Source organism: Xenopus laevis, chromosome 1L (genome assembly GCF_017654675.1).
Source record: "Xenopus laevis strain J_2021 chromosome 1L, Xenopus_laevis_v10.1, whole genome shotgun sequence".
NCBI classification, from domain to species: Eukaryota; Metazoa; Chordata; class Amphibia; order Anura; family Pipidae; genus Xenopus; species Xenopus laevis.
This window is the reverse complement of record NC_054371.1, coordinates 42,380,443-42,393,399: the sequence shown is the minus strand read 5'-3', so window position 1 is coordinate 42,393,399 and position 12,957 is coordinate 42,380,443. Positions and strand designations below refer to the sequence as shown.

Below are 12,957 nucleotides of genomic sequence, written 5' to 3'. Positions count from 1 at the left end.
CCTTGCCCAATTATAGGTCTATCTTGCATAGTTCCTGGGTGTGATTTACTGCTTTCTGATTATCTGTGTACCGACTTCTTGCCTGTTTTTCGACTCTGATCCTTGCTGCCTGTATTTGACCATTTGCCTGTTTACGACCATCCTCTTGATAAATCCTTTTGTACCTTTTGGTGTTATTGCCTCCTCCTTGGTCCGCACTACAACAGAGCCTTCGGGCCCTGACAGCTGTCCTGTCTGTATAAAAGTTGTAGAGGATTATATTTCATTATTGCTCACAAGGACCCAGTAGGAATGGCTGAGTCTCAGTGAGTCCTGTTCTTACTGTAAATCAAGTTCTCAGACCTGAGATCATAGATACTACAAATTTCAAGCATGTCTGAATTCATGAAAGAGTTTGTCTTTGGAAGTGGGTGAGCTTTAACTTGAACAGTAAATGTGGACATTTTAGGAGAGTTCTAGGTCCCCTACCAATAATTCCTTCTGCTTTGAACCCATTAGGGAGCTTTAGTCTACAGAGTATATCATGAAAATGCTAATTTAACCCAGAATTCCTTCTGGGTCTCTTTGCCCAAAATGTTTGTCTTCTCCTTCTACTTCCTTTGCCTAACATAAACTGATCAGGAAACCCCTGTACTACACTGAGACGCCCCAATAAGGACAAAACTGGTCAGCAACTGCCCCAGCTGAGCTTTAATGCATAGTAAGTATTATTTATAAACACTGAGCAAATTTGCACCTGGGCAGTAACCCATGGTAATCAGATGATTGCTTTCAGTGTTCAACCTGCAGCTGGCTGCAAAAAGCTAATGGCTGATTGGTTGCTATGGGTTTCTGCCCTGGAGAAAATTTGCCCATTGTTTATAAATGAGCCCAGATGAGTCAGTTTTATCCCATAGGCTATTACACAAAAATGGACATTTTTAGGAGCAATACTGGCATTTTTTTTCCAGAATTCCTTCTGATTAGCATGTAAATGAGGAGTAACCATAAGATGTAAAAGAGTAACCATAAGCTGTGGTGCAGCAACACTTCAAGGCTTACCTTCCAATAGCTGGGAGCTGACATTGGCAAAGTAAATTTTTTCCAGCAAATATCTCTGATTCAGCTTCCAGAGGCAAGAAATGAATATATTCTACAAAATGCAAATCAAAATCAGGGTGGATTTCCTTTAGAAATAGAAAAATATTATATGAAAATCCATACAACACCTGGGGGCAGATTCTGTAAAGGGCGAAGTGACTAACGCTAGTGAAAATTCGCCAGCGTAACGTGATTTCGAAACTTCGCCAATTTCCTAACAGGCGCAGGCGTCACTTCACTAGGAGATAAGACGCTAGCGTTGTTTCGCACTCTAACGTCAGGCGAATTTTAGCTCTGGTGAACGGACGTAAATCCGCAAATTCACTAAGATGTGGATTTTACTGAACGTTACCTCATTTGCCAGATCAGACCAGGCGGAGTGCTTAGGATTTCTTAAATTTTTAGTCCCAAAAAACGCTGGCGTCTTTTCCTTTTTTCTGAGTGATAGCCTGCAAAGGTCTGTGAATTTTTTTTGGGTTCCCCCCCTCCATTTTCTAACATATGGAACATAAACTATACACTGGGCTCATGTGTAGGGCATTATAACAACTCTATTTTATTATTAAGGTTCCCTGGAGTTGTGTAATGTCATTTATTTGCTGTAACATATACGTCCATTCAACTTTATAATTTCCTGCCATATGCAAATAAGGCAACGCTAGTGCATCTTCGCTTTGATTGCCGAAGTAACGCTAGCGAAAATTCGCCAGCGTTCGGCACCCTGGATGCAACTAATTTTTTTCCCTAATTTTTGCTGGTTAGGGAATTTGCCCCATAGTGCTCTGCAGCACTGACCTGTTACTATTCATCAAATCAGTAAATAAACAAATTCTTTAAAACTTGCCATACAAAAGTTGTTAGACTTGATACATTGAATTTTAATGAATGGATGGATGAAAGAACAGCCTGTGATGATGTACTGTCTGGAGTTTTATGCCTATACTTAAGGTAAGAATTCAGCCACGGAAGTAACAATATAAAAGCACATTAGCAAATATGGCAAAATGATTCTCCTAAACCAGAATAATAAAAATTGATCAGCGAAAATCACTGTAAACCACAGTGTGAATCAACAAACCAATTTACATTCAAGCATTATAATGTTACTTTACCCAAACTGTCCTACAAGTTTTTATGCCTGTGAGACTTAAATTCACAAAGCCAAAATAATGAAAGGTCAGTTAGGTCACCTTTAAATCAACTTTTAGTATGATGTACACAGTGGGGCTCATTAAAGTGCATAGTGCAATTTTGAGGACAACTCGGCATGTTTTTTACCCATCATTGCAGCATAATAGCACCCTCGATGTAGCAATGCACCTGATCAAACTGGCATTAATGCATTAAATGCATTAAAGGAGAACTAAACCCTAAAAATTAATATGGCTAAAAATTCCATATTTTATTTACTGAACTTATTGCACCAGCCTAAAGTTTCAGCTTCTCAATAGCAGCAATGATCCAGGACTTCAAACTTGTCACAGGGGGTCACCATCTTGGAAAGTGTCTGTGACACTCACATGCTCAGTTGACTCTGAGCCTCTGTTGAGAAGCTAAGCTTAGGGGTCATACCATATTATCAAGCAGAAAATGAGGTTTGTCCGTAATATAAGCTGAAGCTACAGGGCTGATTATTAAATTCTGATGCTAGTTGCACTGGTTTCTGTGCCGCCATGTAGTAATTATCTGTATTAATTACAAATCAGCCTTATATTGTGACATTTCTATTCTATATACAATGTACATTTCTAGCCTACTTCTTTAGTTAGGCTTTAGTTCTCCTTGCACCATTACATATGCTTTCAAAGCAAATTAGATGCAGTTGCACTTGTGTTAGTATGTCCTCATTTATAATTATGGCTGTGCCTAATTCTTTAGGTAAAATATACTTTGTTGATTTTTGAGATGGCAGTTCCCCTTCGTCAATGGCCTCACTATGCAACAGGAGGTGGGGCAGATGCACCTTTGGATGCAAATACCATTCCTGAATGGTGCCGATTCATGGAATGACTGTGCCTTTTTTTCCCAACAGCTGTGGTTGCAGTTGTAGATGAGCCCTAGTAACATTGAGACAATTTGCACTTGGCATATATTTTTGGCGACCAACATACAGCTCGCAGGCGTCCCAGTGGGACAGCCCTGCCCTAAATATAAATATAGAAATGAATTGTAGAATCAGCTACATTTCGATGTATTCATTAATGCCAATTCATAACAATTATCAGATAGCTTACCTTAACAGCATCTTTAGCATCGACCACAGCAAGATCTTGAAGCAGCCACACTGTTTTGTGTTTTATGGAAATCTCCTTTATCAGATTTCTTTACTTTCACAACTTTTACAAGCACGGGCCGTTCTGTTGTTACAGTATAGGGAATAAAGTTGGAAAGCAGTGAAACAGGTTAAGCAGAAAGTAAATGACTGCATTATCAATAACCACCAGAAGAATTCCCTATGTGACCCTAATGCACACATACTGATCTCCAGCCTCTGTGAAAATACTTTCCACACTAAAATAATGGGAGCTGCTAGGTGTTTGACACCTAGTTAAGGAGAGTAAGGAAACACAGGATGCACAATGCATTGCAAAGCGGATATTACTAAAAATCCGATACCCGAGCTTCATAAGAAAATACGTCATTTTTTCGATTATATAACAATAAAACACTTTAAGGCAATGTAAAAAAAAAACAAATGCAAAATGTCTCTTCATTTCCAAAACAACCAATCTGAGGATATCATTTACTGGTCTGCTGCTTAAAAGCAAACATCCGATTGGTTTGCAATAGATTACTAAAGGCACCTTTACCCTCTTTATTTCTTTCCTGTAATGCACTCATTAAAGCTCCTTTCATTTCCATTAGTATGAATACATCGCTACCATTAACTCTGCTTAACAGCCACAGTTGCTGCTATTTTACCTCTCAATGCTTAGAGTCCAACTAGTGTTTTCTTTTTCGCTCATTCCATCACCTCATATAAACTTCTATTATATTTTTATCAACTGCTTTTTTCAAGGCTTATTCATGGCTGAATCATAAAACAATTGGATATTTCACATTTTTATTTAATAGCAACAGACTGGCCAGCCACTTTTGTACACATGGATTTTATATGGATTTCAATTTATTAACACATTCAGAACTCACACATGCACATTTTTATACTTGGGGCGCAAATGTGCCCAATGTTGGTACAGGAGTCCAGGTGTTAATCTAAAACAAGATTATGGCACATGGGGTAACTGGACAGTCAATGTGCTCAAGTGTAAAACAGTAGTGGTCAAAATGTCTGAAATAACCTCCCTTTCTATTGAGATGTAAGAGAAATATACTGCTGATTGCAGACCCTGGTGGCAAAATATGAACCACTGCTTATGAACGTTGAAGGGAGAGAGAGAGGTTAGGAGAAATCTGACCACCAATGTTTTGTTTCTGACAACAGGCATTTAAAACAACCTATGTTATCATTTTCACTTATCGAGCATACTAGAAATACTGATACAGTAAAGCTTAACTAAAGAAATAGCTAGAAATGTTTTACATTATGTTTTGTGCTTCTGTGCCAGCCCAAGGCAACCATAGCCCTTTAGCAGTGAAGATCTGTGTCTCCAAAGATGCCCCAGTAGCTCCCCATCTTCTTTTCTGCTGATTCACTGCACATGCTCTGTGCTGCTGTCACTTACTGAGATTAGGGACCCACTCACAATATACAGTACACATAGAATACGAATGTCGTAATATAAGGCTGATTAGTAATTAATACAGATAATTACTACAAGGCAACACAGAAACCAGTGCAACTAACAACAGTGCAACTAGCATCAGAATTTAATAATCTGCCCTGTAGCATCAGCTTATATTACCGGCCAAACACATTTTCTGCTTGATAATTTGCAACAACCCCTAAGCTTAGCTTCTCAACAGCTGTGTGTCGCATACACTTTCCAAGACCCCCTGTGACAAGTTTGAAGTCCTGGATCATTGCAGCTATTGAGAAACTGAAACTTTAGGCTGGTGCAATAACGTCCGTAAATAAAATGGCCACATTAATTTTTAGGGTTTAGTTCTCCTTTAATAAAGCCGATACCTACATGCATGAAACAATTGCACACACTTTATTCACAGATCAGAACAATGTTAGGGAAAATACTGTTATTAACATAGTACAGTATGTTCTACAGAGTGTTGTAGCAATGTTTAGCACATAGAAAACAGTTTTTCTTGCCTGCCTTGCAAACATTTACAATACTCAGGAGCCGTTCATCATTAGGGGTGAAAATATCCCTTTGCAGAGCGTGCTTGATGGCTGTCATTTTGATCCAATTCTTATTTCATACCATAGATATAAACCTGTAAAACAGCAAATGAGGACATTTAGGACTCACTGGATAACCTAGATTCATCTCATAATTACATTTCAGTATGTCTGGCATCTCTTTCTTATCACAGGTATAGGATTTATTATCTGGAATGTTTTGGCCAGGGAATTCAGCACTGCTGCCTTGCAGCACTGTAGTCCTGTGTTCCATAATTTAAAAATTTGATTTACTTAAAATTGGCACTGTGATAGGAGGCCTTCCTATAATCTGGATAACAGGTCTCTGTTTAAATTCCACCGCAATTTACAAAAATGGAGTTTGTGCAATTGTGTTGCGAACAGTTAAAAAAAGTGACATTGACATTTGTTTTCTATTTATAAGTATTGTCAGTTATGTGGTTAGGGACAAGTCACCTCAGTATTAACACAACACTCTCACAGCTGTGACCATCTGTCACTGCTACAATGTTCGCGACAGCATACTGTAACATTATAAAGGTGGATTAGTAGACAGATGAAGGTGGGTGCCCTGGAATTAAAGGGGTGGTTCACCTTTAAAGTAACTTTTATTATGTTATAGAACGGCCAATTCTATGCAACTTTCAATTGGTTTTCATTATTTATTTTTTTATAGTTTTATAGTTATTTGCTGTTTTCTTCTGACTCTTTGCATCTTTCAAATGGGCTTTGCGGACTCCCTTCTAAAAAACAAATGCTCTGTAAGGCTACAAATGTATTGTTATTGCTACTTTTCATTACTGATCCTTCTATTCAGGCCCTCTCCTATTCATATTCCAGTCTCTTGTTTAAATCAATGCATGGTTGCTAGGGTCATTTGGACCCTAGTTACCAGATTGCTTAAGATGCAAATTGAAGAGCTGCTGAACAAAAAGCTAAATAAATCAAAAACCTTCAATAATAAAAAATGAAAAACAAATGCAAATAGTCTCAGAATATCACGCTCTACATCATACTAAACGTTATCTCAAAGGTGAACAACCCCTTTAAGGTCACTAAACCTTGCTTCTGCAGTAAACTATATTAAGCATTAAAAATAACTATACAAATGGCCTCCCCAAGTTTGTCAAATGGGAAATATTATTTCTATTAGCACATTCTGGCTTGTCCTAGCCATTGCCCTTTTTTTGGTTTCCACAATTTTCCTTATGTCCTTCTATTTTGCCAAACTGGATTTGGTGAGGCATGGCAAAGGGAAAATTGTGCACATGTCCTGGTATTGACACAGACTAATCAAAATAGCAACAAACACAAAGCTTCGTATTTGCTCATAGTTTATATAAACACAGACACCATAACACCATGTCCACTAGTGATGTGCGGGTCGAGAATTTCACGACCCTCACCCGGCCCTAACCCACCACCTCCCAATCCGCACCCCACCCGGCCCGCTGTTGCCCCTATATTTATAAACCCGCCCCGCAGTGACGTCACAAAAGGGGCGTGGTAAATCTATAAATTTCAGCGCCGGAAGTGCTAGGTCGAGGGCCGGAAGAACAGAAGAGCTCGACCCTGACCTGAAAATTTTGTGCAGGAGTTGGCCGAACCCGACCCGCAGGTCACACGAGTTTCGAGCCGGCCTGTACATCACTAATGTGCACTGATAGTATTCCCTTTACCAAATAACAATATGCAAGAAAGGTTAAAGAAGTTGTTCACCTTTAAAATAACTTGTAGTATGATGTAGAGAGTGATATTCAGAGACAATTTGCAATTGGTTTTCATTTTTTTATTATTTGTGGCTTTTGGTTTATATACAGCAGCTCTCCAGTTTGCCGCTTTAGCAATCTGGTTGCCAAGGTCCTAGCAACCATGCATTGATTTGAACTGTAATATGAATAGGAAAGTGCTTGAAAAGAAAGATGACAAATAAAAAGTAGCAATAACAATACACTTGTAGCCTTACAGAACATTTGTTTTTAGATGGGGTCAGTGACCCCCATTTGAAAGCCTGGAAAGAGTATGAGGAAGGAGGCAAATAATTCAAAAACCATAAAATATAAATAATGAAGACCAATTGAAAAAAGTTAAAACTAGCCATTTAATAACATACTAAAAGTTAACTTAAAGGTGAACCACCCATTTAATTTTGTGTCCCTTTACATTAATACCATAATTTTTAATATAAAAACACCTGTCTCCTTCCAACAAAAGAAGTACAAGTGATTAGCGGCTGTCAAAGCCATACTACAGAGAAACACACAACCTGAGGGAATAAAGTGACTTCTAATGCCACACATCATGCTTGCTCCCTCGAGTCACTCTATATATGAGATCATGAACACTGGCTTCCAATTCACATCCTTTCTTTAGGACGCTGCTGTGTTGGGCCCCCACAGGAGCTATTTTGATACAAGCAGTCTGTTAGAAAGCAATGTTCCCAGTGGCCAGGGTTTCCAGCCAAATTGGGCTACTAATTTAAAGCCCAGGCAGGGTTTGAAAGTACAAATTAACTTTTTGGGCTTTTGACTGGTTTGTACTTTGGAACCCAGCCAAAGTTTTTCTTGCCCTAATGTGCCAAGTAGTGATGTGCGGGCCGACCCAATACCCGCGGGACCTGCGGGTTCGGGTTGACCTCGCACTGCTCCTCGCGGGTGGCGGCATTTGAAGGTGGCCACCTTCAAATGCCGGCTTCCGACTTCTGGTTTTATAGTCTAGCGTCTGCTCACCCCGCCCCTTTTGTAACGTCATCAGCAATGGGACTGACTTTTGTAGAAACCAGATTCTAGGCTCTGTACCCCATCTCCCGTCTTGAACATTCTCACATTTTTCAGTGACTTTCCTCAATTTGACAATTTTGAGGCAAAAATCTACTGGCCATCGAAATATCTACAAGTTGACCTGTTTTATCAATATTTATTGAAATTGTATATGTATTAGGGCTTTATTGGGCCCCTACACCTCCTGGGCCATCTTTGTAGTTACACCCCTGGTGACAGGTGAATGTGTCCCATTTTGCTTCATGGAAAAATCTGCAAATCAGTGAAAATTTGAAAAAGACGTATTTTCACATATATTCATTTATTTGTTTTAGACTTTTTATCACTGCACATATAGTGCTATTTTTGGGCTACATTTGAAGTGCCTCTTGGCTAGTTTTGGGCTGGTTTTGTAGCCGACTTTGGCTGGTTTTGAAAATTAGACGTGGCAACCCTGCCAGTGGCAGAAGAGTCTTTGAGAATAAAATGTTTGGGTTGTAGCACACTGTTCCAGTTCTGTCCATAACAATGAAACGTCTCACAGTCTGGCTGAGTACAATGACAAGAATTTACCAAGGGTGCAAAGGCAGAGGGGTGCAAGGCACGTACCTCTTCTGTCGCCATCCCCTGCTCGGACCCTTGTTCCCTTAACCTGCAGCATTTCTGTGTTCTTAATCTGCAGCTGTACTGAATAGTGAGTGTGTGCATGAGCGATCCCATTCTTCGACACATACGCTCTCACAGGGTCCTCGGCTGTTTCGCACATGCACACTTACGTACGTACTTTGGCAAGTACGGTGGTGAGGCAACGTAGTCGGCTGGGTTGCCTTGGGTGCCCGGCCGACTTGGCCCAGAACTGTTTATGAGTAGAGGATTAGGTTATTTACGAGACCACAGTCACGGTTACCCTGCCTTCCTTTGCTTTGTGGTGTCCCAGGGATAGAAAAATACTAGTAGCAAGCATTGGGACAACTCCACTGTTCTTCACTCCAGTTTCTTACTACTTTCTTATGAACTGGAGAAAAGTGGTTGCATAATATATCCTAATTTTTTGCTGGTTACAGAACACTTTTACCTTAACTATTATTTATTAATTGGGGATTGGAACTGTACTAATTTTTATTGCACTGCACTTTAGACCTATGAATTTCTATTTAAATAACTAATTTTGATGAATTTACCAAATACTATATGTCACAAAACCTACTTTTTATAATTATTAGAATTCATTAAGGACTGGCTGATCAATAATTATTTGCACTGCACTTTGGTTTACCTAATTCAGAGCTAATTGATGAATTAATGTATGCACTTTATATTGGAATCAATTAACTTTTTTTTTTGCACCCGTGTTAATTAATTGTACCGTCTGCATCACAGACCATCCAATTAGTGGTACTTGCTTGGCATAGACATCTGGTCTAATATCCATAATAATAATCATTAGCTACCAATCCTGTAACTTATATGCACTTCTGACTAATGGGGAGGAATTTAAGGTTATTGGTGACCTACATTTAAAACTAGTTTTATGTGGGGTTCTTTTCTCTTTTTCTCTCTATAGAAATAATTACTCATGTCCAGTTCAAAACCACCTAGTGGCAAACCTATCTCTGTCTATAGTCTGCATTATGAGTAAGCCCAATCCATTAGTTACAGTTATGGGATCTATTATACAGAAATCAGTTATCCAGAAAGCTCTGAAATACAGAAATGTTAATTTAGAAAAACAGTTTCTTGTTTTTGATTGATTTGTTTTTTTTTGTTTCTGTAAAATAAGAAATGAACTTCACTTGATATTGAGGTGTGTATCTATGTAAATGTTTTTAATTTATTGGCCAGATTATTGTTCAGGTTTCACAAGGCTGAAAACTGAACAGAAAGTTTAGACCCGAACAGGCCTTAGAAAAACCAAACTATTCGGGTCAAAATCGAACAGGTGGCAACTAGGGATGCACCAAATCCACCATTTTGGATCTGGCCGAATCCCTAAATCCTTTGTGAAACATTCGCCCAGATACCAAACCAAATCTGAATTTGCATATTCAAATTAGGGGCAGGAAAAGAAAAAGTGGAAAAAAATTCACTTCCTTGTTTTGTGACGAAAATTCACTTGATTTCCTTTTCTGTCTCTAATTTGTATATGCAAATCAGGATTTGGCACAAGGATTAGGCGGAATCCTGCTGAAAAAGGCCGAATCACAAACTGAATCCTGGATTCAGTGCATTCCTAGTGGCAACCCTACCTGTAAGTGGGGTTTGTCTGGCCCAGGGTTAGTATAGAGAGGGTGTGCATGGTTCAGTGAGGTTACTACCTCACCTCTTTAACTATGTATTCACATCCTGTATGGCTACTTAGTAATTAATTTAGATGCATGCTGCATGGCTGCATAGGGTTACCACATATTTGGTTTTGACTCAAACAGTTTAGTTTTTCTTAGGGCTGGTTTCAAACTTGTGACACCCAAAAAATAATCTGATGTGCTCCGACGTGCCCACCGAACCAGAACTGCTCCCCGTCTGACATCTTGTGCGACCACGGGAAGTGAAAACAAGGTACATGCTCGGAAGGGGAGTCAGGAGGCAGCATCCCTGCTGTACCCAAGTCCAGTGCTGTGGCCAATAACCACCTCTGATGTCAAAACCCCTCCCACATGAGGCACAAACACCCCCCCCAAATGCCATAACGCTATAACCCCCATATGCTACTGCTCCATACCTGATTCTATCATCCCACCCCCTTGTTTGGTTTTTGAAGAAGTCAAAGGTAGCAACCCTGTGGCTGCATATAAATCAGTTCAATTTGCAGCATACACTGAATTGCTAATTAGCCATGCATTATGTGGATTTTATATGTGGCTAATATTAAAGGGGTGGTCTGGCAGCTATATGGTGAAAGAATATTTTTTCCAAAGTAATGCCCTCGCTAGCCCTAAGCAACCTAGGATGGAACTCCCGGTGCAGGCAGCCATGTTGGGGCACATGCATGTGCATAATGAGCAAGTGCCCCAGGTCACTCATTATGCTCATGGCAGAGCTGTCAGCTTGTCTCGGGGGGAATACCTGGAAGTACCATAGGCGGAATTGACATCATGTGCATGTGCAGACCAGGGTTGCCAGGTTAGCGGGTTTCCACATTTCCCATTACCTTAGTGCAAGATCTATTATCCCGCACCTCTGGTGGAGGAAACTATTTTTTGATGATAGGTGTCTTTCAAGCCCTAGTAAGGGACCCCGTGAAATCCCTTTGAGCATACTGAGAATCCTGGAACACAGGAAGCAGACACCTGTGCAGTGACATACCCACTGTGAACTGTGTGTTATGAGATCTTGCACCATTAATATTTTGGGTACCAAGGAAGTACCATCTACTATGTTATTTGTTCTATAAATCTTCTGTTCCTGTTTGAAAATCGCAAATGCCTTTGTGATTGCGACTGTGTTGAGTTACAGTTCAGTGTGGAGACTCTAATTCCCTTTCTTCTAGGTCCAGTGAGTTGAAGAGTCACATGTAGCAAAGTTCTACCTTTGAGATAAAGAAACCCCAAGTATTGGCAGATAGCTACATATTTGAGATTTATGTGGTGGTTCTTATCTTAGAGCAATTTAAGTTACACTGGTTACTTGTCCCTGGTAATGTTGAATGAACTGGATTTGAGCAGCCCGTACACAACACCTTTCATACCCTATTTATTTTTCCATATTTCAAGAACCTGTAGTACCTCAGACAGGGAGACTATAGGTGTTTGTTCTGTGGTAGTTGCAGGAACTGACATAGAATTAGTAGTGCCTCAGATATGGCTCTTTGAGACATGGGTCAGGAACCAGTGTGCACAGGTGTGAGTGGCAGATAAATATACAGTAGGTGTTGCAAGGTACACTCTTCTAGTACCAATTAACCATCTTCTTTTTAATTGCCCTTCCCTGGCACAGAAGCTGCTACATTAACTTGTTCCCACAAGGGCCACACATGTAACATTGATGTACAGTAAGTTATGATGGATAAACTGTAGGGCCCATTTTATAAGTCTCTAGAGGCCAATACTGATTTAATACATGATTAAGTAGATTAGAAATCAGTTACTGTATTTTCATAATATAAACTGTTTTCCTGTGGTCTAAAGCATGGGTCACATTAGTAAGGAATACATCCTTTTGTCCATAAACCTTTTCTTGGAGGTTTAAAGCTGTCAACACATATAGCAAGATGATGGGTAGGCTCAAGGTGAAGCCCCTGAGTTTCACAGCAGCCTCACAATGAAAGATCTTTCATGTCCGGCAAGTCCCCAGCAGTTGCTTTTAGCAGCAATGAATTCTGGGGCCATGTTTGTTTCTTTTGCTATCAATTTTGCTATATAACTCTCACCTACCTTGCTGTAGCCAGTTTCCCTCTGTGCCCACAGAGTATACTGTAGCTTTCAGTTACTTCTTTTCAACCTCCATGTGACTAGATTTGGATGATTAATCAGATTTTGGTTAGATCTATGGTAGGACCTAGAGTTCCTCCTTTTTCTCTTTAATTGACTACTGAGAGACAATAGAAACATATCTTTGCTAATATAAAATTCAAACTACTGCTAATGTTTTTGTTTGAAAAAAAAGGATGTTTAGTGCCAACAAATGATCCTGAGGCATGTTCGGCCATTGCTCTAAAATTCAGGTTCGAGGAGCAGTGTCTGACTGGCCCACCGGGATACCAGGAAAAGACCCGGTGGGCCCAGATGTCAGTGGGCCTCTTGCTTCTAACCATTTGGCATATTCTATGGTCATTCCCTATTTCTTTATGGAAAAAAGAGGATTAATAAAGTAAGAATAGAGTATAGTAAATAGATAATAAAA

General features: G+C 39.7%; 1 pseudogene; it reads right to left on the bottom strand.

The window, feature by feature from the left end:
- The window catches only part of LOC108719596, a 40,812-nt pseudogene extending 35,416 nt beyond the window's left edge, over positions 1-5,396 (bottom strand).
- Between the last annotated feature and the right edge of the window lie 7,561 nt (positions 5,397-12,957).